The sequence below is a fragment of the Stomoxys calcitrans genome, chromosome 2 (assembly GCF_963082655.1).
Source record: "Stomoxys calcitrans chromosome 2, idStoCalc2.1, whole genome shotgun sequence".
Lineage (NCBI taxonomy): Eukaryota > Metazoa > Arthropoda > Insecta > Diptera > Muscidae > Stomoxys > Stomoxys calcitrans.
The window spans coordinates 37,720,928-37,748,916 of NC_081553.1; positions in this window are offsets into that span (position 1 = coordinate 37,720,928).

The window sequence follows — 27,989 nt, forward strand, 5'->3', positions numbered from 1 at the left end:
AGTAGGAGCCCAGTTTGGCTGAGCAGAGGCAAACTTCTCACATGTCAATGATTGCAGTCCGATTCAAGTTTAAGCTCAATGACAAGAGGCCTCCTTTTTATAGCCGAGTCCGAACGGCGTGCCGCAGTGCCACACCTCTTTAGGAAGAAATTGCTACATGGTACATGGCTGCCATACCAGATGGTACAGTACGTCACAAATGTCGCCAGCATAAGAAAGAGAAAACCACCGCTTATAATTTCTTTTCTGATGTTCCTCCCAGGATTCGAATCCAGGCTTTCGGCGTTATAGGCAGACATGCTAGACTCTGCGCTACGGTGGCCTCCATGTACCCTCAAATGTTATCGCACCCTCTGTCGGAAGCATCCCATTTCGTTCACAAATTTCAAGAGATCTTCGTTAGATTACCCAGATCTCAGAAGAACCATCTCCCGTAAAAGGAGAGCCTGCGTTCCAGCAGATCTGAAAATGAACAGATCAAGTTCTCGATAGTCTCCTCCTCAACTTCATCAAAACAGCCCCTAAAGAAGTATTTGTGCGGTATTCTCAAGCGTGGCTTGTACATGGATATGTACCCTCAAATCTTATCACACCTTCTGTCAGAACCCTACCATTTCGTTCACAAATTACAACCTTCGCAAGATCACTCAAATCGCAGAAGAACTGCCTTCCGAAAAAGGAGAGCCTGCGTTCCAGCAGATCCGGACATGAGCAGAGCAAGTGCTTGATAGTCTCCTCCTCAACTTCATCAAAACAGCTCCTAAAGAAGTAATTGTGCGGTATTCTCAAGAGCGCCGCCATGCGGCCTGTGTCTGGTTATGACCCCTACTAATGTGCTCAACGACCTATTATCGAATGTCAGTAACTCCTTCGTAGTGCTCCTGTCAATGAAATGGCAGAGCGCAATCATTCGCTAGTTTCATCTCGCCATCGATCCCGCTCTGGCCATCTCCTCTGCCATGTTCAGTAGTTAGACCAATGGCACGTAGGTAAGGCCGATGACTTGTTAGCCCGACGCAGACGAACCCCTACTGGCGTATGCGTCCGCCCCTTCATTCCCCGGAATCCCTTCAAGTCCGCGAACCCATATCAGCGTCACATCGTGGACCCAAGCCTATCCAGGGACTCCAAACAATCCGCCATAAAACCTCGAACTCACCGTCCATGAATCCAAGGCCTTGAGCGCCGCCGTACCGTCCACATAAATCCTGAGTTTTGAGAGCGGTAGATCTCTTACCAGAATTTCTCATGCGGCTACAGTAATGGCACAAACCTCTGCCTGAAATACAGTACACTAGTCCGCTAGTCTCAGAGACATCTCGATGTTGAGAGTGTCGGAATATAATCCCAATCCAGTCCTTGACTCCATCTTGGAGCCATCATTGAAGATCCAGGTCTCATCCGCCTCAAACGCAGCATTTGCCCTTCATTCATACCTCCTTGGAAAACGAATCCTGTATGTCCTAATCCCAAACCGTACCGGCGCCAGATATTCAAAGATTCTCTACAGTCTACCCTGCTCACCAATAGCATCCAGGATGGAACTGTGGCCGCACCTGTCCTCTTAAATATGCCAAGCTCCCTCAGCCTAGCGTAACCTTGGCTGCTCAGTTATGAATATAGACTATAATGGGTTGCATATCAAGTATCGCTCTAGACCTGCCTGCGGTGCGGACCTCATTGAGCCTATGACTCCAACGCCCAATCTCAAGGATTTCTTGAACTCCTTCTATACGAAACCTCTTATCCACGGCCCTCCACCATACCAATGCCCCATAAGTCAGTACTGGTCTCACAATGGCCGTATATATCCAATTAATCATCTTGGGGGTAACCCCCCACGTCCTACCTACTAGTGCCTTATGGCTCCTATCCCCCGTACTTTTTTTCCAGAACAACTGCGAATCGAGGATTATGCCAAGATACTTCGCCTCCTTCCACAGCTGCAGAGTGATTCCGTTCAAGGACGGAAGTCTAAACTCCGGTATCTTGTATTTTCGAATGAAGAAAATCAACTCCGCTTTCCTTGGGTTGGTTCTCAACCCATTTCTGGTACCCCGTCGCGACAACTTCTTCAGTGACCCTTCCATGATCTCGCTAATCGTCTACAGAAACTTGTCTCAGACCAGCAACACGGCGTATAGTGGGAAAAAAAATCGAAAAAAAACTGATAAAAAAATATTTGGAATGGTTTTATCTGAGGTGTTAGCGAAATCGTGTGTAAAATTTCAAGGCCCTAGGTTGTTCGGGCGCCTTTGGGACGGCCCCTAAATATGGTCACTTCGGTATTTCGAAAATTAAAGTCGAGTATCCCCGAAACCAGACCACAAGTGGACTTTTTTATAGGATTTTTGAGCACTTTCCAGCTAAAACTAAATGTGGAAATCGTATCACAAACAAAGATTTGGCACCTCCAACAAATTTTCGAAATACAGAGGTGACCAACTTTAGCGGCCTACCAAAAGACGCCTGGACAACCGAAGGGCGATACCGCTAACACCTCAGCTCTAACTATTCCAAATTTCAAAGAGATATGTCTACTCGTTCTCACACGGTATATTTTTATACCCACCACCGAAGGATGGGGGTATATTCATTTTGTCATTCCATTTGCAACACATCGAAATATCCATTTCCGAACCCAAAAAGTGTATATATTCTTGATCAGCGTAAAAATCTAAGACGATCTAGACATGTCCGTCCGTCTGTTTGTCTGTCTGTTTAAATCACGCTACAGTCTTTAAAAATAAAGATATTGATTTGAAACTTTGCACAGATTCTTTTCTCGTCCATATGCAGGTTAAGTTTGAAGATGGGCTATATCGGACTATATCTTGATATAGCCCCCATATAGACCGATCCGCCGATTTAGGGTCTTAGGCCTATAAAAGCCGCATTTATTATCCGATTTTGCTGAAATTTGGGACAGTGAGTTGTGTTAGGCCTTTCGACATCCTTCGTCAATTTGGCTCAGATCGGTCCAGATTTGGATATAGCTGCCGTATAGACCGATCCTCCGATTTAGGGTCATAGGTCCATAAAAGCCACATTTATTATCCAATTTTGCTGTAATTTGGGACAGTAAGTTTTGTAAGGCCCTTCGAATTCTCTTGTTAATTTGGCTCAGATCGGTGCAGGTTTGGTTATAGCTGCTATATAGACCGATCCTTCGATTTAGGGTCTTAGGCCCATAAAAGCCACATTTATTATCCGATTTTGCTGAAATTTGTGACAGTGAGTTGTGTTAGGCCCTTCGACATCTTTCTTCAATTTGGCCCTGATCGGTTCAGATTTGGATAAAGCTGCCATATTGACCGATAATAAAAGCCACATTTATTATCTGATTTTGCTGAAATTTGGGACAGTGAGTTGTGTTAGGCCTTTCGACATCCTTCGTCAATTAGGCTCAGATCGGTCCAGATTTGGGTATAGCTGCCATAAAGACCGATCCTCCGATTTAGGGTCTCAGGCCCATAAAAGTCACATTTACTATCCGATTTTGCTGAAATTTGCGACAGTGAGTTATGTTAGACCCCTTGACATCTTTCGTCAATTTGGCTCAGATCGGTTTAGATTTGGATATAGCTGCCATATAGACCGATCCTCCGATTTAGGGTCATAGGCCCATAAAAGCCACATTTATTATCCGATTTTGCTGAAATTTGCGACAGTGAGTTGTGTTAGGCCCTTCGGCATCCTTCGTCAATTTGGCCCTGATCGGTTCGAATTTGGATATAGCTGCCATATAGACCGATTTCTCGATTTAAGGTTTTGGGCCCATAAAAGGCGCATTTATTGTTTGATGTCGCCGAGATTTGGGGTAGTGAGTTAGGTTAAGCCCTTCGACATACTTCTGCAATATGGCACAGATCGGTCCAGATTTGGTTATAGCTGCCATATAGACCGATATCTCGGTTTTAGGTTTTGGGCCCATAAAAGACGCATTTATTGTCCGATGTCGCCGAAATTTGGGACAGTGAGTTAAGTTAAGCCCTTCGATATACTTCTGCAATATGGCATAGATCGGTCCAGATTTGGATATAGCTGCCATATAGACCGATCTCTCGTTCTATATGGCAGCACCATTGAACAATGACTTGTTCTTCTTAATATTTTGTCCAAATCGGAACTTATTTCGATATAGCTGCTATGGGGCATAAGGTATGCATTTCCCGGATTTTGACGAAAGGTAGTTTACATTTATACCCGAGGTGGTGGGTATCCAAAGTTCGGCCCGGCCGAATTTAACGCCTTTTTACTTGTTTAGTATTTTTTTCGATTTTCTCGCACTGTGCGCCGTCGTCCGCATAAGCGATTATCTTCGTGCCGTCGTCGTCGAGATCCAACAGGATTTCATTCATTACGAGGTTCCACAGAATCGGCGAAATCACCCCATCTGAGGCGCCTACTGGCCACATTATCTCACAGGTTGGTATTAATAATTTTGACACAAACCATATTGTTGGTCTACTGGTAGATAAATGGGTAGATTCCCATGCGGTCCAATGCGGCTACTATTGATCCTATGTCCACGTCATGAAGGCCTCCTCAATATCTAAAAAGACAGAAAGGGTATACTACTTCTGCAATGAGTTGTGCAACATTCGTTGCGAAAATTCGCTAAAACTATGGCACACGCAATGGATTGTCCTATGATAATCAAGAAGAGTGTTTTACGACTCATACGGACATTTATAACGCAATGAGTTGTAAAAGAATCGTCGCGAATAGTTGTTAAAACCACCACTCAGGCAATGGATTGTCCAATGATATCCCAGAAGAGTGATTCGGAATTCATACTGACAATTAAAGCACAATGAGTTGTAAAAGAATCGTCGCGAAGAGTTGCTAAAACTTCCGCACAGGAAATGGATTGCCCCGATTTCACTGAAATTGTGGAACATTGAGTTGTTTTAGGCACATTGTTTTAGACACCTTGACAATTTTAAGAAAAATGGGTGGATGTATGGATAAAGCTGTTATGCAGACCTTTCTTCCGAATACACTTCTAATGCTTAAGCTTATAGACCCTTGGACTCCCAGGTGAAATGGGGATAAAATACTTCGGCGCTTTCATATGGCTGGTAAAAAGATTGTAAACAAAACCATTGTGATGGAGTCAATAATTTCTCTAAGCCAAACTTTTAGTTACCTGTAGGAACTCAAGAAAATGAAGAAGGAAAATCAGCCAATATGAAAACTCTATTAAGATCTTGGTATAGAAGTTGCAAGTCAAAAGGAATTCGGTACACCATATTCCAACCAAATCAGACTAGGATTGCTTCGAAACTTTTCTCAAGTTCAATGTGCTTATTGAAATGTTTTGAGTTTGGTACTGGAGACAAGTATTTAGCAGCGCCCACATACATACTCCTAAGTATTACAACAGGCATTACACGAATTGCTGCTTAGTCGTTTGTTCCTACTGGGTTATTTATGGGAAACATATTGCTTTGTTAATACCCATTAAACAGTTCTCCAAGACGAATGACAGTCTAATCTAAGCTTGGATTACAAAGGGAAATAAATCTTTTTCAACATTTAAAATCTTGCCACTCTTTTTTTGTGCATTACGTTTTTGTGATGCTCTTTTTTGAGGAAGCCACAATGTTTGCAAATGATGAAAAAATTTAATGAACTGTCACGATAAGTTTCTGTGCCATCCTCCATACCAGCAGAGATCCTCAAGTGTTAATTACATGCGGAGCTACTTTCTTGCGGTTGAGATTCCCTCTTTTGCCAAAAGTTACTAATTATCAACACTGATAAGAATAATTAACCCAAAAGGAGGGTAAGGTCCATTCAACCAGCCAATATCTCATCCATAAGTATTTTCGACAAATATGTACAATAAACACAAGATTAACGATATGTGCGATGCGAGGAGGCGATGCAGAGGCAGACAATGCTACCACGCTTTTTTCGAATCAGGGGCTGGATTGATGCAAAAACACAATGGGTGCTGTTGTTAGGCTGATAGAATGGGTAAGGGTCAGAATTGAAAATTAAAATATTTTTATACCCACCACCATAGGGTGGGGGGTATATTCATTAAGTCATTCATTTTGTAACACATCAAAATATTGATCTGAGACCCAACAAGGTATATATATTCTTGATCGCCTTGACATTCCAAGTCGATTTTGTATAGCTTTCGATATCTAAAGGGGATACATAGGACTATAAGTTCACTTATGCAATATAGGTGATAGCATGTGGGGAAGATGATGAGACTTTCGGGCATTTGCGATGTCTTTGCCCGACTTTCGCAGCTAACAGGCATCGGCACTAAGATGGGGACACAATATACCAGACATAAACAAACTTAGGGGTTTGTAAGTAGCATGAAATTCCTGACTTAGATTTTCGTTTGTCGAGGATACTTCTAGTATTTAGAGCTCACAACAAGTGGCATGGGCGAATTTACATCTGCACTCTCTTTTTAAGCTTACCTAACATTAGTCGATTTAGCCTTGTCCATCGGTCTGACTACCCACTGTCTGTCTGTCCATGTGTCGAAAACACGCTCACTTTCCATGGAAGAAAGCACACATAGTTCCTTCAGGTCGGCTTGAATTTAAAATGGGCCCTATCGGCCATGTAAACCGGTCTTGGATCTTGACTTCTTAAGCCTCTAGAGGGCGCAATTCCTTTCCGATTTGGCTGCAATTTTATATGAAGAGGTTTGCTCCATATTGAATCATAATCTGATATAGCTGCCATATAAACCGATCTTCAAATTGAGTTAACACCCGATTTGCCTAAATTTTGCTTACCGTGCGGGCGCGTTGGGAAGATTTCGAAAGTGCACCCTATCCCCAAGAAGGGTGTGGCAACCGATCCTGCGAATTACCGACCAATAGACCAATAGCGTTATGCTCCGAGGTTATGCTTTCCAAGGTTATAAGGAGTATGGTCAATTACCATCGTGTGAGATACTGAGTGTCCAATGGACTTCTTAGCAACTGACAATATGGGTTCTGCAGAAATCGCTCAACGTGTGACCTGAGGGCATTCCTGTCTGAACGTTGAAGTCGGTATATTCACCAGTTCGGTGAGAGTAAGGTCGTGGCTCTGGATATCTCCAAGGTATATGATAGGGTATGGCACGGTGCACTCCTTTCAAGGCTTGTCGCTTTTGGTGTCGGTAATAATTTCGCTGGATTTATATCGAGTTTTCTCAGAGATCGCACATCAAGAGTTGTTGTAGATGGGTTCTCATCTGACGATCATAGATTAACCGCAGGAGTACCACAAGGCTCTATCCTTTCTCCCTCTCTTTTCATACCCACCACCATAGGATAAGGTATACTAATATAGTCATTTCGTTTATAACAACTCGAAATATTGATCTGGGACCCCATAAAGTATCGATGCTCCGAGTCGATCTTGCCATATCCGTCCGTCCGTCTGTCGAAAACACGATAGCGATCGAACGCGTAGAGCTAGCCGCTAAAAATTTTGCACAAATACGTTATATTGATGTAAGTCATTTGGGATTGCAAATGAGTCATATCGGTCCAGATTTGATTATAGCTCCCATATAAACCGATCTCCCGATTTCACTTCTTGATCCCCTAGAAGCCTCAATTTTCGTCCGATTTGGCTAAAATTTTGCACACAGTATTCTGTTATAACCCCAAACAACGGTCCAAATCGGTCGAGAACATGATACAGCTCCCATATATTGGGTTGGCCAAAAAATAATTGCGGATTTTTTAAAAGAAAGTATTGTAAATGCATTTTTAATAAAACTTAGAATGAACTTTAATCAAATATACTTTTTTAACACTTTTTTTCTAAAGCAAGCTAAAAGTAACAGCTGATAACTGACAGAAGAAAGAATGCAATTACAGAGTCACAAGCTGTGAAAAAAATTGTCAACGCCGACTATATGAAAAATCCGCAATTACTTTTTGGGCAACCCAATATAACGATTTCCAGATTTGACTTTTTGAGCCCTTATAAGCCGCAATTTTTGTCTGATTTGGCTGAAATTTTGCACATAGTGTTCTCTTATGACTCTCAACAGCTGTGCCATGTACGGTCCAAATCGGTCTATAACCAGATATAGCTCCCATATTTTAGCAGAATCCATGGTGGTGGGTTCCCAAGATTCAGCCCGGCCGAACTTAGCACGTTTTTTCTTGCTCTTATTTTCATTGACGATCTACTGGGTCTGACTTCGAATCCGATCTACTTGTTCGCGCATGACAGCAGCCTCCGTCATTCATTTTCATTCGACCATAGGCCCAGTCTTCGAGAGATTGAAGATAGGAGGCGGATTATGGACGTAACACTCTGCCAGGATTTGCTGGTCATTTCTGAGTGGGCCGAATGAATAGAGTAGATTTTAAAGCACTCAAGACGCAGTGCTGTTTGTTGTCCCACAAACGATTCACTAATACTTTACAATCGTCAATATTTCTCGACGGTGTAGATATCAAGCAGTCAGAGGCTCTTGATGTTCTGGGCATGAATATGTCCTTTGGTTTAAACATGTATTCAAAGTGTCGAAGGAAACATTCAAGTGCTTGGGAGCCAAAATCTTCCAAATCATCCTTGGAGCTGCTTGACCGTGTGCAGAGAGATGGTAGGGAATCCAACTCTATTGTTTCCCTTGAACATCGTCGAAATGTGGGCTGTGTGGCGCTGTTTTATCGATTCTTCCACGGTGTGTGCTCTTCGGAAATCAGTCTTCTGCTTCCTGACTTGAGGTTGTTTGTCAGAAATACAAGATTTTCTAGAAGCGCGCACCTGTTTGTAATCGATTGGCCAGCTGATCGGACCATGCACTACCGAGATAATTCTTTTTTCGCAAGGACGGTTCTTGTGTGGTATCGACTTCCGGCAGATGTCATTCCTGTTACTTACGACATCGAGAAATTCAGAGCAAATGTCAATAAACACTAATCCCTCTTTCCCCCTCCTATCCTTAACTATCCTCTCCAACGCAATGCACTGTTTATATAGGGGACATCCCTGGGTATTGGTTGATTGAAAAAAAAAATCTGCCGATTACGGTCCTAGGTCCATTAGAGCCACTTTTATTTTCCAATTTCGCTCATGATTTAAGACAGTGGTTTTCAATACGGCATAGGTCGGTCTATATTTGGATTTAGCTGCCATATGTACCAATCCTCCGATATAAGGTCTTGCGCCCATTAAAGGCGCATTTATTATCCGATTTCGCTGAAATTTGACACAGCGAGTTCTCTTTGGCCTTTAGACATTCGTACCGAGTATGGTGTTCAGATTATAGCTGGATATAGTTGTTATGTATATCGAAGTTCCGACTTATGGACGTAGACCCATAAAGTGTCCACTTATTATCCGATTTTGCTCAAATTAAGCACAATTAGTAATGTTAGGGCCCTCGACATTCGAACCGAGTGTGGTCAAAGTCAGGCTATATTTGGATGTGCAAATACAAATTTGCCCTTGAACATTCCATCCACTAAGGAACAGGGGCAAACTTCTCACATATCAATGAGTGCTGTCCGATTCAGGTTTAAGCTCAATGATAAGGGGTCTCCTCTCTCTATAGTTGAGTTTGAACGGCGTGCCGCACAGCGACACTTTTTTTGAAGATAAGTTTTTACATGGCATAGTACCTCACAAATGTCGCCAGCATTAGGAGGGGATAACCACCGCTGAAATTTTTATGATGGTCTCGCCAGGATTCGGACCCAGGAGTTCAGCGTCATCGGTGGCCTGCCACGACCTCCCGATTTTGACTCTTGGACACATAAAATCAGCATTCATGACACGATTTCGCTGAAATTTGTCACAGTGAGCTGTGTTAGGCTCTTCGAAATACGTCTTTAATATGATCCAGATCGGTCTATATTTGGGTATAGCTGCATTATAGACCGATCTTCTGATTTATGACCTTACGCCCATAAAAGAAGCATTTTTTATTCGTTTTCGCTGAAATTTGGCACAATGCTTTTTTTACACTTTTTTTCTAAAGCAAGCTAAAAGTAACAGCTGATAACTGACAGAACAAAGAATGCAATTACAGAGTCATAAGCCGTTGAAAAAATTTGTCAACGCCGACTATATGAAAATCCGCAATTACTTTTTGGGCAACCCAATATATTTAGATTAAGATGCCATATAGATCAATAATCTTGCTCACATTCTGAGTCGATTTAGCCATGTTCGTCCTTCCGTCTGTCCATCTGTCGAAATTGCGAAATACTATTGCGTTTGAATGAATAAAGATATTCGCTTAAAATTTTGCACCTATGCTTCTTATCAATGTAGGTCATTGGGGATTGCAAATGGGTCATATAGGTTCAGATTTGGATATAGCCCCCATCTAAACCGATCCCCAGTTCTCACTTCTGGTAGAACCTCATTTTTTCATTCGATTTGGCTGAAAATTGGCACACAGACTTTTATACTGTTTTCCAACGCGTGTGTTAAGTATGATCCGAATCGGTCTAAATTCTGATATAGTCGCCATATGAACCGATTCTCGGATTTGACTTCTTGAGCACCTAGTAGCCTCCTTTTTCATATGATGAGGCTGAAATTTGGCACAAGGACTATATAAGACTATTCAGATAGCATGTTTTTATACCCACCACCATAAAACGGGGGTATACTAATCTAGTCATTCCGTTTGTAACACTTCGAAATATTCGTCTAAGATCCCATTCTGAGTTGATCTAGCCATGTCCGTCCCTCCGTCTGTCGAAATCACGAACACCTAGAGCTAGCCCCTTGAAATTTTGCAACGATAATTAATATTGATGTAGGTCGTTGGGGATTGCAAATGGGTCATATCGGTTCAGATTTAGATATAGCTCCCATATAAACCGATTCTTGAGCCTCTGGAGGCCGCATTTTTTGTCCGATTTGGCTGAAATTTTTCATGGTGTGTTTTGTTACGACTTCAAACAACAGTGCTTAGTGCGGTCCAAATCGGTGTATAACCTGATATAGCTTGCATGTAAACCGATCTCCCGATTTGACTTCTTGAGCCCATAAAAGCCGAAATTTTTGTCCGATTTGGTTAAAATTTTGCATGTAGTGTTCTGTTATGACTTCCAACAACTGTACCCTTCAACTAAATTTATTTTGAATACATTTTTGGTAGAACCCATGGTGGTGGGTTCCCAAGATTCAGCCCGACCAACTTAGCATGCTCTTACTTGTTTTTATGCCCACCACCATAGGATGGGGGTATACTAATCTAGTCATTCCGTTCGTAGCACATCGAAATATTCGTCTAAGACCCCATTCTGAGTTGATCTGGCCATGTCAGGCCGTCCATCTGTCGAAATCACGATAGCGGTCGAACGAGTAAAGCTAGCCGCTTGAAATTTTGCTCAGATACTTACTATCGATATAAAACGATCTCCCGATTTGACGCTTTGAGCATTTCGAAGAAGCCTTAAGACTTTCAACCACTATGCCAAGCATGGTCCACATCGGTGTATACCATGATATAGCTCCCATATAAACCGATCTCCCGATTTGATTTCTTGAGCCATTACAAGCCACTTTTTTGTCAGATTTGGCTGAAATTGAGCATATAGGTTTTTTATGACTTCCAACACCTGTGTGAAGACGGTCAAAATCGGTCTATAATCTGATATAGCTCCTATATAAACCGATCTCACGATTTGATTTCTTGAGCCCTTACCAGCCACAATTTTAGCCCGAAGTGGCTGAAATTTTGCATACAGTGTTTTTTTATGATTTCCAAGAACTATGTCATGTACGGTCTAAATCGGTCTATAACCTGATATAGCTCCCATATAAACCGATCTCCCAATTTGTCTTCTTGAGCCCCTGGAAGACGAAATTTTAGTCTAGATAGTGTTCTCTTATGACTTTAAATAACTGTGCCTAGTACGATTCAAATCGGTCCATAACCTGATATAGTTCCCATATAAACTGATCTCCCGATTTGACTTTTTGAGCCCTACAAGCCGCAATTTTTGTCCGACTTGCATGTGGCATGTGGGGTTCTGTTACGACTTCCAACAACTGTACCAAATATCGCCCAAATCAGTCTATAACCTGATATAGCTCCCATGTAAAGCGGTCTCTCGATCATCCTTGTTGGGTTCCCAGAAGCTTTAATGTTTGCTGGTTTGACAGAAGTTTGGTATGTAGAATAAAATTATGCCCCTCAAATAAACTTTTCTTTATAAATTTTTAGCGGAATCCATGGTGGTGGGTTCCTAAGTTTCGGTTCGGCTGAACTTTGCACGCTTTTATTTTAATTTTTTAAGCTAATTTATTTGTACTTTTTGTTTTTGATTTTTAACTGTATTCCCCCACTGTGTTTAACTACTGACTTTAGGTGCTAAACTTGCAACTCAGACTATGCGACATCCTCATCGGAAGACTGGCTATATTGATAAAATCCGGAACACATACTGCAGAACAAAAATAAACTGTTTTATTAAATAAAATTGGCAGACTATTTCGTTTACGCCTTTGGCTAAAAACATTCATTTTTGGGAGCTTAGCTACGAAACGGTAGGGAACAACAGCGTCCAAAATGAATCACAAGGATAACAGCGCGAGTCACAAAATCTTAAGAACACATCACCCATCACCCTATGGAGAAGTTGGGCCAAAAAAAACAGATAGGCGGCCATGACAAACTTTTGACCATGGATTAATTGGAAGCTGTTGTTTTCTGATCTCATATGCGAGATAATAATGACGGCGAGACGATGGGACTTTTCAGGCATGTACTCGTATGTGTGATGCATGCGACGAAACATTTCAATCAAGTCATGTTTTATGTTTGTCCAATGGCTTTGGCAGTGTTTCAGCAATCCTTGCAAGCCTTCTTGCATCCAATAAAGAAGGAAAAAAAAATGGGTTCAAATGATGCTGTCTCTCGTCTTGCTCATCATCAGCATCGGCATCGGCAATAGCGTTGCTATCGTTGTCTGTCTGCCTTGGGATGTGTGTATTAATGGCGTAAAGCGTAAAATCGTTGACAGTAACGCGTTGTTTGTAAAAGATGATTTATTGCTGATCGTGATAACTTCACGAAACTAAACCATCACCCAGCTAAACTCAACCAAAATGCAGCCTCCGCAGGCCACAGGCCACAGAAGAGGAAAGATGAGTATGTTATTGAAGCGACGACTGGAACGGTAACAATGTTGATGATGTTGATGGCCCCAAAGATGTGACCACAGTCCAGTAGACGAAGAGCCTAAGAGAAACCTAAGGAAAAACACGACCCACCAATTATGCATAAAATCTCATACATGTCTCCATGGAATATTTTCAACTCAAGTTCATATGTGATATCTTATTGAGGAACAGTGGAACGAAAGAGGGGGACTAATTAGTCTATTTATTGTCTGGCAGAGTTATTACTAAAGAATCGCTTGTTATAAGCAGTAAGAATGAATAAAAATATCGAATTTTGGGAACCCATCACCTTGGATTCTGTTAAAAATTTACCATGCGAACTTAAGTGAAGTGCGTATGTGGACTCTGCGTACCAAATTTCTGTCCAATCAGCCTTTAAGCTTTTAAAAGTCATAGCAGACGACTAACCGGGAGATGGGGTTAATACAGAAGCTATATCCTGTTATAGACCGATTTGGACAATATTTGCCATTGAGACTGCAAGTCATAATAAATCACTATGAGCAAAACTGCAGCCAAATCGCGGCTTCCAGAGGTTTTGGGTTGCCCAAAAAGTAATTGCGGATTTTTCATATAGTCGGCGTTGAAAATTTTTTCACAGCTTGTGACTCTGTAAATGCATTCTTTCTTCTGTCAGTTATCGGCTGTTACTTTTAGCTTGCTTCAGAAAAAATATGTGTAAAAAAAGTATATTTGATTAAAGTTCATTCAAAGTTTTATTAAAAATGCATTTACTTTCTTTTAAAAAATCCGCAATTACTTTTTGGGCAACCCAATATGTAAAATCGGTAGATCGATTTATATGGGAGGTACATAACGATTTTCACTATACGTCTTAGTTTAATGCAATTGCTTCGTTGCTCTGTATATCATCATTCCACCAGTGTACTGCGATTCTATTTTCTCTCGTCCTTGTTTATGTTTAAGCCCCAATAACTCGCTTTAGGTATATCGAGCATCATTGGCACTCAGTATTTAAGCAAGAGCCGGATCCTATAGGTGAGCGAGATCGGTCCGGTCCGGCTAATCGCCGCGGGAACTTAATAGCCATTGTTTATTTAAAGGCGCCAATAACTCGCCTTGGCATATCGAGCATCATTGATACTCAATATTTAAGCAAGAGCCGGTGCTGCCCGGCCTCTCACTGAGACTGTCCACTCTATACCGCTGATTTTTGTCGACAGCAATTACTGTTACTTCGTATGGATCATTCCACTATCCATGGCCTGTAGACGAGCCCCGTAGCTCCTATCTAAGCTTTTATTGATAGCGATGAACACCACATCGATCGGAGCTCAAATATTCAGCCCCTCTGGTGTTCATGGTAATCCCGTTCCGGGATTTCCATCTATCATTCCAGTTTTCGAGAGCTTTTATTCTTGCGGTAATGCATGCCACACTCACCCTGATCTGAATATCTAGCGATAGAAGATTGCAAGATGGTGTTGATGGCTTTGACAGGGTAAGTGCAGGGGCAACCCTGTCACCCCAATTCATCCAAATCTCTGTATGGTATAAAATCTCTTTTGTGTAGACCCCTTTTCCATTCAACCCAAGTTCTCCATATGCGAGAATCTGTCTGAGTTTACAGTTATGCATCATAGTACTATAATGAGTTTCAAATGGGTGCGTTAATGGGCCAATGCCTAACCATTTTATATTTCTTATTAGAATTGAGCGGCATATTTAACGATTGCTAAAGTTAGCTAGCCCAGCTGAAACCATGGGGAGGACAGCGTCCAAAGTCGAGAGGAAGGAGCACTTAGTAAATGAAACTCGAGAAAATTCGTTTTAAAAGAAAAGCTGCGGTCACCGTAATACCACACAATTGCCGTATGGCCACAAACAAAATGTGGGTTTTACGGGCCTAAGACCCTGAATCGGCGGATCGGTGTATATGGGTCATAACAAAACATTACTTGGTCAATTTCAGTCAAATCGGAAAAAAATTTCGGCTTGTAAGCGCTCAAGAAGCGCCCCATCTTCCGACTCATGAAATCGGGAGATGGGTTTATATGGGAGCAGATGTTGGAATTTATAACAAAACACTACAAGCCAAATTTCATCCAAATCGGATAAAAATTGCTGTTTGTATGTGCTCAAGAAGTCAAATCGGGAGATCGGTTTATATGGGAGCTATATGAGTTTTCAGACCAATTTGAACTGTACTTGAAACAGTTGTTGGAAGTCATAACAAGACACTATTTTACCAAACTCGGACAAAAATTGGGGCTTGTGAGGCCTCAAGAAGTCAAATCGAAAAATCAGTTTATATGGGGGCTATACCAGGTTATAGACCGGTTTGAACCGTATTTGGCACAGTTGTTGGAAGTCATAACAGAACACTACGTGCTAAATTTCAACCAAATCGGACAAAAATTGCGGCTTGTAAGGGCTCAAATATCAAATCAGGAGATCGGTTAACATGGGAGCTATTGTATATCAGGTTATAAACCCATTCGAATTGTACTTGGCAAAGTTGTTGGAAATCCTTAAGGAACATCACGTGCAAAATTGTAGCCAAATAGGACAAAAATTGCGGTTTGTATGAGCACAAGAAGTCAAATCAGGAGATCGGTTTATATGGGAGCTATATCAGATTATAGATCAATCTAAATCTGAATTGATAGGGCCCACGTGCAATCCCCAATGATCTACATCAATACTTAATATCTGTGCAAAAATTTCAAGCGGCAAGCTTTCGCTATCGTGATTTCGACGGACGGACGGACGCACATGGCTAGATCGACTCAGAACATCGAGACGAACAAGAATAAGTATACTCTATTGTGGTCTTAGACGAATATTTCCGGGTGTTATAACGAATTGACTAGATTAGTACCCTCATCCTATGGTGTTTGGTCGGGAAGAATTTTGGTTACCAAACACCATGGATTCCGCTAAAAGTTAACCCATATTAATTGAGTTCGTATTTGAATTATTTTGGTCTTAAGAAGTCTTATCGGGATATCGGTACTTTAGGGGCCTATAGTAATAAGATAGGGTTTTGGGCCAAATTTCATCCAAATCAGTTGAAAATTAGCCTTCTATCGGCTGAAGAAGTCATAAAAGGGGATCGGTTTATATGGGTGCTATATATCTTTAAAGACTGCTTCGTTTCATACTTGGCATGGATGTTGAAAGTCGTAACTCAAGTCCTTGTTCCAAAAATCAGCCAAATCGGATGGTGTTTAGAGACCGATTCAGATCATTCTTGATTTGGATGTTGAGAGTCGTAACTCAAGTCTTTGTTTCAAGTTTCAGCCAAATCGGATGCAAAATTGAAGCTTTTAAAGGCTCAAGAAGTCAAATCCGGAGATCGGTTTATATGGGGCTATATCTGTTTATATACCGATTCGGATCATACGTGGCATGGATGTTGTAAGTCATAATTCAAGTCTTTGTTGCAAATTTCAGCCAAATCGGATGAAATTTGAGGCTTCTAAGGGCTTAAGAAGTCAAATCCGACGATTGGTTTATATGGCAGCTATATATAAATCTGAACCGATATGGTCCATTTTAAAGCCCCAACGACCTACATCAATAGTAAGTATCTCTGCCAATTTCAAGCGGCTATATTTACGCGTTTGACCGCTATCATGATTTCGACAGACGGTTATACTTGGTTTAGCAGCTGGAGATCAAAGCGAAAGTTGTTTGTGCAAAATTTCCGCCAAATCGGATAAGAATTACTCCCTGTAGAGGCTCAAGCAGTATAATCGGGAGATCGGTGATATAGCTGTAAGAGCTATATCAGGTTATGAACCGATTTAGACTATACTCAGCACAATGGTTGGAAGTCAAAAACAAGCCACTTCATGCAAAATTTCAGCCAAATCGGGTAATAATTGCGCCCTCTATCGGCTTAAGATGTCAAGATCCGAGAACGGTTTATATGGGAGTTATATCAGGTAATGAACCATTTTATTCAAAATTTCAGCCAAATCGGGTACTAATTGCGCCCTCTAGCGGCTCTAGATGTCAAGATCCGAGATGGTTTTAAATGGGAGTTATATCAAGTAATGAACCACTTCATTCAAAATTTCAGCCAAATCCGGTTTGCAAAAGACTTCATGCAAAATTGCATACAGACCAGATAAGAATTTTCCCTCTAGAGGCTCAAGAAGTCAAGATCCTAAATCGGTTTATATGGGAGTTATAACAGGTAATGAACAGACTTGGACAAAACTTGGCACAGTTGCTAAAAGTTAGAATAAACCACATCATGCAAAATTGCAGCCAAATCGGGTACTAATTGCGCCCTCTAGCGCCTGAAGAAATTAAGATTTAAAATATACTTGACACAGTTGTTGATCGGATAAGAATTGCACCCTCTAGTGGCTCAAGAAGCTGAACGCCTGGGTTCGAATCCTGGCGAGACCATCAGAAAAAAATTTTCAGCGGGGGTTTTCCCCTCTCTATGGTGGCAACATTTGTGAGATACTATGCCATTTAAAACTTCTCTCCGAAGAGGTGTCGCACTGCTGCACGCCGTTCGGACTCGGCTATAAAAAGGAGGCCTCCTAACATTGAACTTCAACTTGAATCGGACTGCACTCATTGATATGTGAGAAGATAAGTGGAATGTTCATGGGCAAAATTTGTATTTGTAGTGGCTCAAGAAGTCAAGATCCAGGATCGATTTATATGACAGCTATATCAAAACATGAACCGATATTGCCAATTTACAATCGTAACTGACTGGCACAAATAGGAAGTATTCGTTAAAAATTTCAATCTCCTAAACTTATTCCTTCGAAAGTTAGCGTGCCTTGAACAGACAGACGGACAAGGCTAAATCGACTTAGAATGTCAAGACAATATATAATCTTTGTTTCGTCTCAGATCAATATTTCGATATGTTACAAACGAAATTAAGAATTTAGTATACCCCCCATCCTATAGTGGAGGGTATAATTATTAGTACAACTTAAAATAATAGTCAGCACATTAAAATACTTTGAAACGTTTTAATTGTCAGATTTTTGGTTTTGGTCCCACTGTATATCATTAATGAGCCTGTCTTAGCGCTATGCTTAAAACAAAAGATTGAATTTCCTGGCTTGTCCTTTTCACAATGCCGTAGTGGAGAAGAATAAAAGCGAATTGTTATCTCTCAACTACATCAACGCTTACAAAATTGTATCTTGTTAATTATCAATCAATCGCTAATTACCGATAGTAACGCGATTGTCATCTTGGGACTTGATGGCGGACTTGAGACTGAGACTTAAGCTGGGCTGAGCTAAAATCGAACAACGAGAGAAAAATCGCAGCAAATGGCAAAGAACAGGGTTTTAAGTTACCACCAAGTAATGTTGTTCAATTAAACAAAATTCCCCTCTCCAAGGGATAACAAGGGGGAGGGGCCAAGGCAAGGCAGTATAAATAAAAGACTCAAGCAACTATTATGTTCGATTTTTTGCCAATCTCCTACATGTTGGCAAAAATATTGGCAATGACCGCCTTTCAAACATTTTTTTCTTCTTTTTTTCGAAGTGGGTTCTTTTCATGGGAAGGAAAGGAAAATTTTCAAAACTAGGAATGTCTTCAATGAAAATGGTGAAGGTGGGTTAGACTGTCGACGACAGCGACAAATGAGACCTACCCACATGCGACAAAAACATTTTTTTTTAGCTACACTCACACATACGCGCCTTGATCCTTTAATGTTTGAGTCTGCTCTGCCTGAATACAACTAAAAGTGTGGCTTATTGCCATGGGCCAATGGTGATAAATAATGAAACGAAATGTTGCCTCTTAAACCGCCATTTGGAGCAGAAGGATGGCGGTTTTTTTTTTTGGACTGCATCTATTTTCAGCTTTAATATGTTGTTATGTGTCGTCTTAAGCGTAGCATAGCCACAGTTCTTGCCTTCATTTGGGATTTTCATTTTTTTTTGTTGGTTTGGCTTGGTTGATCCCTTAAGCATTGTTGAATGCTTAAATGCTGCCATGGTCTTTAAGAAGTTAGCCATGCCTTTGATGTCGATCCTAATTAGCTTGATATGCGCTGTCTTAGAGGAATTTATTCCGCTTTCAATCCTAGAGGGATAGCCCTGACTTGTTGGTATTTGCACTTCGCTATCTGGTCATCGCCCGACAATCATGTTCTCGACTCGGTTCTTTTGTGTGAAATTTGTCTAGATGAACTAATGAAATTAAATTGCATGAATTTCTCATCGATGCCATGATGGCATCGTAGTGACATTTGAGTTATTTAGTAGAGATTTAAGACGCCAGCCATGTAGTATGTTGGCAAACAATTTTATAGAGTTTGCAAGCATTTGAGCCATAGCTGATTGTACAATAGGTCGATCTCGAACGATAAGCGTTTGATTTGAATTTTGGTAATGATCTCACCGCCAAACTAAGACATCATTCAATTTTCTTTGCTCCACCGCCAATGTCATCACATTATATTAGGTTGCCCAAGAAGTAATTGCGGATTTTTCATATAGTCGGCGTTGACAAATTTTTTCACAGCTTGTGACTGTGTAATTGCATTCTTTCTTCTGTCAGTTATCAGCTGTTACTTTTAGCTTGCTTTAGAAAAAAAGTGTAAAAAAAGTATATTTGATTAAAGTTCATTCTAAGATTATTAAAAATGCATTTACTTTCTTTTAAAAAATCCGCAATTACTTTTTGGGCAACCCTATTATAAGATGCAATCTAGCGATTTGTAATAAAGTGGATAAACCGACCTTTATTATCAGGAACAGGCAGGACGTACTAGATATTACCTTCGTATCGGAAGATATAAGTGGAAGAATATGCGACTGGGAAGTGTTGGATGACCACGAAGCCCATGAGTGACTTGCTTGTGTCAACATGTCCTGTGCCAAGCCAAGGGGCAAACAGGGACTACCATGGTGGATCCCAGAGCTGGTTGGTCTAAGGAAGGACTGCAGAAAACTCTTGAACAGAGCAAAAGCCACAAGAGCATCACACGATTGGGACATATATAAGGCTAAGGTAAGAAAATAAAAGGAGAACTGGGAAAGGCTTAGAACAAATCCTGGGTGGAATATTGTAGCTCCGTGGAGGATACATATGATTCCTCTTTGCAAATTTGCAAATTTTGCCCATGAACAATCCACAGGGGCAAAATCTGATTCCTCTTACTTTACTTTAATTGGCTATGACAGAACCTTTTGTTGCACTAAAACTCTTGAACAGAGCAAAAGCCACAAGAGCATCACACGATTGGGATATACATATATAAGGCTGAGGTAAGAAAATAAAAGGCGAACTGTGAAAGGTTTTGAAAAAATCCTGGGTGGAATGTTGTAGCTCCGTGGAGGATACATCTGATTCCTCTTTGCAAATTTTGCCCATGAACAATCCACTAAGGAACAGGGGCAAAATCTGATTCCTCTTACTTTAATTTAATTGGCTGTGACAGAAAATTTGTTCCACTAACCCACCACTTGATCGTTCCATCGGGGTTTTGGTCTTCCCGGTTTGCGTGTACCACCGTGTTTGCCTTCAAAAGACTTCTTGGGTGGAGTTTCTTCATCCAACATGACCTAGCCAACGCAACCGTTGTATTTTGACACCTGTAACTATACAATCGTCGTCATACAACTCGTGGTTCATACGTCGCCTACATTCTCCATTAACGCAAACTGGTCCATATATTTTACCAAGCATTTTTCTCTCAAATACTCCAAACACTGCCTCATTTGCTTTCGCAGGTATCCATGCCTCAGAACCATATAACAACACGGGTAATATCAGTGTCTTGTATAGTGTAATATTCGTCTGTCTAGAGGTGGCCTTGTTTCTAAACTGCTTACTTAGTCCAAAGTAGCACCAGTATTGTTCTTCACTTTATCTCAAAACTGGTGTCATTCGTTTCGGTTACGGCGGTGCCAAGGTAGATAAAGTTATTGACTATCTCAAAGTTGTGGTTCCCGACTTTCTCCATTTTCTTTATCTGCTGGGTTGTACAAGGAGTTTTGGGAGTTGGAACCATCCATTTCGTCTTATATCCATTTACTTCCAGACCCATTTTCACTGAATCTCTTTCGATTCTTTCAAAGGCTGCAGTTACTACTACCGGTGACCGACCTATGATGTCGATGTCGTCGGCATAGGCAAGTAGCATTTGTTGTCTTGTGAGTAGTGTGCCATATCTATTCACATCTGCATCTTGTATAAACTTCTCCAGCAGGATATTAAAGAGATCACACAAAGCTATCTCCTTGTCTGAAACCTCTTTTGGTATTAAATGGTTCCCATAGATTCTTTCCTATTCTTCCTGAGGAATGCGTATCAGCAAGTGTCATCCTGCAGAGTCTTATTGATTTTGCAGGGATACCAAACTCAGACCATTGAATGTATAGGGGTATCGAAAGCGGCTTTGTAGTCAGCAAAGAGATGGTAGGTGTTGATTTGTCCTTCTTGGGCCTTTTCCAGGGTGGATTTACCAGGTCTAAAGCCGCAATTATCTCATTGACTTTAGGTTTTAATGTTTCACCCTGTATGCTCGAGAGTATCTTGTGTGCGATGGGGAGGAGACTTATTCCTCTGTAGTTGGCACATTCCGTCTTGTCTTCTTGCTTGTGTACGGAACATAGTATGCTGAGGTTCCAATCATTGGGTATGCGTTCTTCTAGCCAGACTGAGCAGAAAAGCTGATGCATACGTCTTATCAGCGTGTCGCCTCCGGTCTTAAATAGTTCAGCGGGTAACCCGTCGGCTCCTGCTGCCTTGTTGTTTCCAGCATCCGTGCAGTGTCGGATCATACTTTCCTCCCCAAGTTAAAACGGGAGCGAACCTTTGATGCAACGAGTCCGAATCTATATTCGCTCCACGCATCGATCGTACATCCAACACGCTGGAAGAATGTCTTCTATCACAACGTGATCAATTTGGTTTCTCGTGTATTGATCGGTTGACCGCTATGTGACTTGGTGAATATTTTTTATGTTGAAATCTGGTGCTACTAACTACCATGTTTTTTTGCCGCGGCGAAATCTATCAGCCTCAATCCAATCCTGGACGTTATTTCGGGGAGGCTAAAATTTCCGTCTGTTGAACCAAAAATGTCTCCCTTTCCTATCTTCGCATTAAAATCTCACAGAATGATTTTAATATCATGGATGGGGTAGCGGTCATATTCTCTCTCTAGGCGCTTGCAGAAAATATCTTCGTTCAGCTCCTCCTTGTCTTCCGTCGGGACGTGGGCACAATTAAGACTGATGTTGAAGAATTTCGCTTTTATGCGGATTGTGGCTAACCTCTCATCCACCGAAGTAAAGCTTGAGACAAGGTGTTTCAGTCTCCGACCAAAGATAAATCTACAGGCAAATTCATGCCTCGTGTTATGGCATCTAGAGTATAGTTCGTAGCCGTTTGGTGTTGTTGTGACGTCGTTCCCAGTTCATCGCACTTCCTGTAAGACGGTTATATCTGCCTTGTACTTCTCCAATACATCCGCCAGCGCGTATACTGCATCTTCTTTATAGAGAGTGCGGACATTGCAGTTGCAGATCCGGAAATCATGGTCCTTTTTCGTTTGCGTGGGTCGTCAAGGTTAGGGCGTGCCGTTTTTACTATTCCTTTGTTTCTCAGAGTGATTCCTATAGTTTTCCGGGGGCGGGTTACTGGCCCAGCGCCCCAATCGCATGGGTTTTATGGGATTGCACATGTATCCCTCGATGTGGCGAGCTGTTTGATCCAAGATCCGACGCTCCCCTCCAGCCGCTCCGCTGAACAGACGCTGATGTTAGCCATTGGTTATTTGAAGGCGCCAATAACTCGCCTTGTCATCTCGAGTATCATTGGCTCACAGTATTTAATTAAGAGCCAGTGCCACCTGAGGCCTCAAGACTAAGGAAGATTCTGTTCTCGAGACCTATTGCGGTAGAGGTTTATTCAGAAGTCAGAGAATGCATGGACAATGTCTAGTGGGGAAAAACTAGAACTTGTCTTTGATAAACATTTCCCGTGGCGCCAGAAGAGGTTGTCACTGGCATGCATTCGTCGTAGGTTATTTGGGAAATTGTGTCTGAGCCGAAAATCCTTTGGGCGATAAGAAGTTTCGACTCTTTTAAGTCGCCAAACCCTGATGATGTATCACCAGTTGAATTACAAGCCGTGTCTAATAGACTGGTTCCTTGGCTAAGGGAGATATACTCTGCTTGTATCAGCATGTCATAAATACCTGTGGGATAGAGGGATACGAAGGTAATTTTCATTCCGAAAGCAGGAAAACCTTACCACACGAAGGCGAAAGATTTTCGTCCTATTAGTCTGTCAACCTTTATGTTGAAGACTATTAAGAGGTTGATAGAAACAGCGGTTTGGGCAAAGAAACTTGTCTTAGGGACCCCCTCCTTCTTCAATTTGGTACCGATCGGTCCAGATTTGGATATAGCTGCCATATAGACCAATCTCTCGATTTAAGGTCTTGGGCTCATAAAAGGCACAGTTATTGTCCGATATCGCTGAAATTTGGGACAATGAGTTATGTTAGGCCCTTCGTTATTCTTCTTGAATTTGGTTCAGATCGGCCCAGATTTGTATATAGCTGCCATATAGACCGATCTCTCGTTGTAAGGTCTTGGGCCCATAAAAGGCACACTTATTGTCCGATTTCGCCGAAATTTGGGGCCGTGAGTTGTATTAGGCCCTTTGACATCCATCTTTATTTGGCTCAGATCGGTCCAGATTTGGATACAGCTGCCATATAGACCGATCTCTGGATTTAAATTCTTGGCCCCATAAAAGGCGCATTTATTATCCAATGTCGCCGAAATTTGGTACAGTGAGTTGTGTAATGGTCTTCGACATCCTTCTTCAATTTGGTCAAGATCAGTCCAGATTTGAATATAGCTGCTATATAGACCGATCTCTCCCTCTTGGCCCCATAAAAGGCGCATTTATAATCAGATTTGAAGGTGATGATGACCAAATCAAAGCATTAATCGAATTGGATCGTCATGTAACTGAGCGTGAGATAGGAGGGAAGTTAAATATACCAAAATCAACCGTTCATTATCACATAAAAAGTCTTGGACTGGTGAAAAAGCTTGATATTTGGGTACCACATGTATTGAAAGAAATTCATTTAACAAACCGAAGAATCAACGCTTGTGATATGCACCTTAAACGCAATGAATTCGATCCGTTTTCAAAACGAATCATAGCTGGAGATGAAAAATGGATTGTTTACAACAACGTTAGTCGAAAACGATCATGGTCCAAGCATGGTGAACCAGCTCAAACCACTTCAAAGGCTGATATCCATCAAAAGAAGGTTATGCTGTCTGTTTGGTGGGATTGGAAGGGTGTGGTATATTTTGAGCTGCTTCCAAGGAACCAAACGATTAATTCGGATGTTTACTGTCAACAATTGGACAAATTGAATACAGCCATCAAGGAGAAGCGACCAGAATTGGTCAATCGTAAAGGTGTCATATTCCACCAGGACAACGCTAGACCGCACACATCTTTGGTCACTCGCCAAAAACTGAGTGAGCTTGGCTGGGAACTTTTGATGCATCCACCATATAGCCCTGACCTTGCACCATCAGACTACCATTTATTTCGATCTTTGCAGAACTCCTTAAATGGTAAAACTTTCGGCAATGATGAGGCTATAAAATCGCACTTGGTTCAGTTTTTTGCAGATAAAGGCCAGAAGTTCTATGAGCGTGGAATACTAAATTTGCCAGGAAGATGGCAAAAGGTTATCGAACAAAATGGCAATTATATATTTGATTAAAGTTCATTCTAAGTTTTATTAAAAATGCATTTCCTTTCTTTTAAAAAAACCGCAATTACTTTTTGGGCAACGATTTGTACTTGTTAGACCACCTAATGTCCGTGCCGAATTTGGTCCAAATCGGATCTTATTTTGATATATCTGCTATAGGGGGCATAAATTATCCATTTCAAGGGGATTATGACGAAGGTGATTTACATATGTACCCAAGTGATGGGTATCTTTTTTACTTGTTTTTTTTATTCAATAACTCTTTAAATTCCTATAACCATTTTTCTAGTTTGTAATCATTGAACATGACTCCATCATCCAGATGGATTTCATTGCTCAAATTACATGTGGCCAACGACAAACATATTTGTAGGAGACAATTGAACTTTTCCACAGAGAGTTCAACACAAAACAGGGCATTTACATGCAAAATTAGATTCGAGAACAAGAACAAAAACACGAAATTACATGTTCTAATTCGACATGTGAAAAAGAAGGCCAAGAACAACAGCAGCCTACCCACAAAACCATCGCCCTCAGTTGGAGCAGTAGATGATGGTGAAGAAGAAGAAGAAAAAACTCCATGTTCCAAGTTGTAACTTGTCCACTTAAATCTCAAAAGGATAAAAGACCAAAAGCCGCCTGTTCACGAATTGAACTTCCCAGGCCGAACAACAAAAGAACCATGGAGACAAACATGGACCACAAAAAAAAAAAAAAAAAAAAAAAACAACAACAGCCACCATCAACAAACATCTACGAGCAAGGCAACACTTGCACTACTTAACTCCCAAACATAATGAACCTGGTGGATTTGCACTTCTTCGGAGCAATTTTTTTTGAGTAGTTTAAAGTTTTGTTTTTGTTTGAAATTGCAAACTGCAGTGCAGTGGCGAAGATCGAAGTAGAAGTAGGTAAAGGTATTCCAATTTCCATACACAAACGCACGCCTTATAGGAAATGGAAAGATTGAGGTAGAGTTGAGGAGACTTAATGATACCCTCGCCCTATAGCTTCTGACAAGCATCGTAGGGAAATTGCCTTATGGAATCTTTTTGGACTCACCATTAAAATGTCTGTAAAAATCTTCTTGGGGGAAATCCCAGTGATGGGGTTCCAATCTCCGGTTTCTCCCTAAACACCAAACTGAAAAAGTCGTAGCTGTCAGCAAGATGTTCTTTTACAATATTTTGCATGTAGGTTGATATAATGTCGGCAAGTGAAGAAACGTTTGTAGATGTTGCCAATATTTGTACCATGTTTTAATCAGGGATTTAGAGCGGAGCTAACCGGGAGCGTGAATGGAAGCGGAGTGGCCAGGGCGGGATTGAGATTTGAAACCGTTGTGAAAATTCCACTCCCATTCCGGCGAAAACAGAGCTGATCCGCTTTATCTCCTGTCCAGCTCCGATTTTCTCCAAATCCCTGGTTCTAATACTCCCCTTTGTAGTAATGATGTAGGGTATAAAAATCAAAAGGCCGCCAGTCTTTGCCAAAAAACAAAAAAAAAAACAGCGATGAAACATAAGAAACTGTTTGTAATTTAAACCTACTGACCATGCTGCAATGGTGGTGCTGCTGCTGGTGATGCTACGAGCACCAGTACCATTCTAGATAACATGATCCTCCTCCTCCTCCATAACAACCCATCCAAACGGAAGGACAGAAAAAAATTCGGACAGAAAGTATATTTGTCGTTTTACTGAAGATGACTTCGGCGACAACATGGAATGGAATGGAGAAGGACCACAAGACAAGGAAACACCAACGCTGCCAACAACAACAATGACAACACCGAAAATCAACAGAAACAACTGCCCAACAACACCAGTTGCCCAACATTTGGTTGACTCCTGGACTTTGAGTGTTTGTTTGTGTGCCACATTGAATGTTTTTAATGCTCATGCTACTACAGTTTCCATGAACTTTCCATTAAGGAACAGGGGGTACTTCACTCATATCTATCATTTGATAAGGGCCTTTGTATTTCCGAGTCCGAAAGGTGTGCATAGCGACACCACTTGGTAGAGAAGTATTAACATGGCAGGATATCTCACAAATGTAGCCAGCATTAGTAAAGGGAAAACCACTGAAAATTTTTTCGGATGTTCACGCCGGGACGTGAACCCTACTAAACATTTTCCATGAAAAGTGGCCAACCTAGCAACAGTCATATCGTCTTCAAGGGCCATATTGAAAACACACATCGCTCCGCTAATCTCCAACGCCTAGATCTTCAATTTAATCAGCATCTGCCTCAAGTCTTTATGTGTGCCAAAGTTACTGAAAGCAGTCTCGGAGGGGTTCCTCTAATCCAAAAAAGCAATAATGGAAGTTCCAACTTCTACTATAACCGAAGCCTGGGCCCATACGAGTTTCTAACTCATCTAACTATTGTCGTTGTCGTTTCTCCTCGTTTTCCACTTATCATTTAGTATTTCCAAAGAAGCGTCTTGGGGGATGTACCCTTTCCGCCAGCTTAGAAACAGTGAGCCAATCTCGCACACAAGTGAAATTCTTCTTTTCTCTCTGTATAGAATAGCCAAGCAAAACCTATACCGGATCTATAGTGACAAAAGATGATATTTTCTATTTCAGGACAGTCGTTGCCCTTCCTTGCCATTTTGGTGATTTGCACAAATTTTCCCGAAAGCAGAAAGCAGAAAAGCATAAAAGGATTCTGTCAGTATGAAAACCTGACTTAGACTTAACTATTAACCAGCTAACCATTTTCGCAGTTCATCATCTCGTTTTCCACCCACAATCAAGACGCTCTAAAAGTAGCGCCTTGAGGCTACTACTTCCTCCCACTTGCTTATAAGCCACTTTCTATTGAAATTTCCCTTCCTTGGCGGAGTGGCAAAAAGAATCGCGAAAGATTTTTTGGCCATCAAAAACGCCCCAGGCTTGAAAATAAAAATACGGAAGATAATAACGCAGTGGGTTGTAAGAGTATCGTTGTGAAGAGTTGCTAAAACTTCCGCACATGCAATGCATTGTCTAATGACAACCTAGAAGAGAGTTTCGTGAGTCATACCGACGATTATCACGCAATGGGTTGTAAAAACTTGCTAAACGTTGGTAATACATCCGCACACGCTATAGATTCCCAAATGCTATAGTAGAA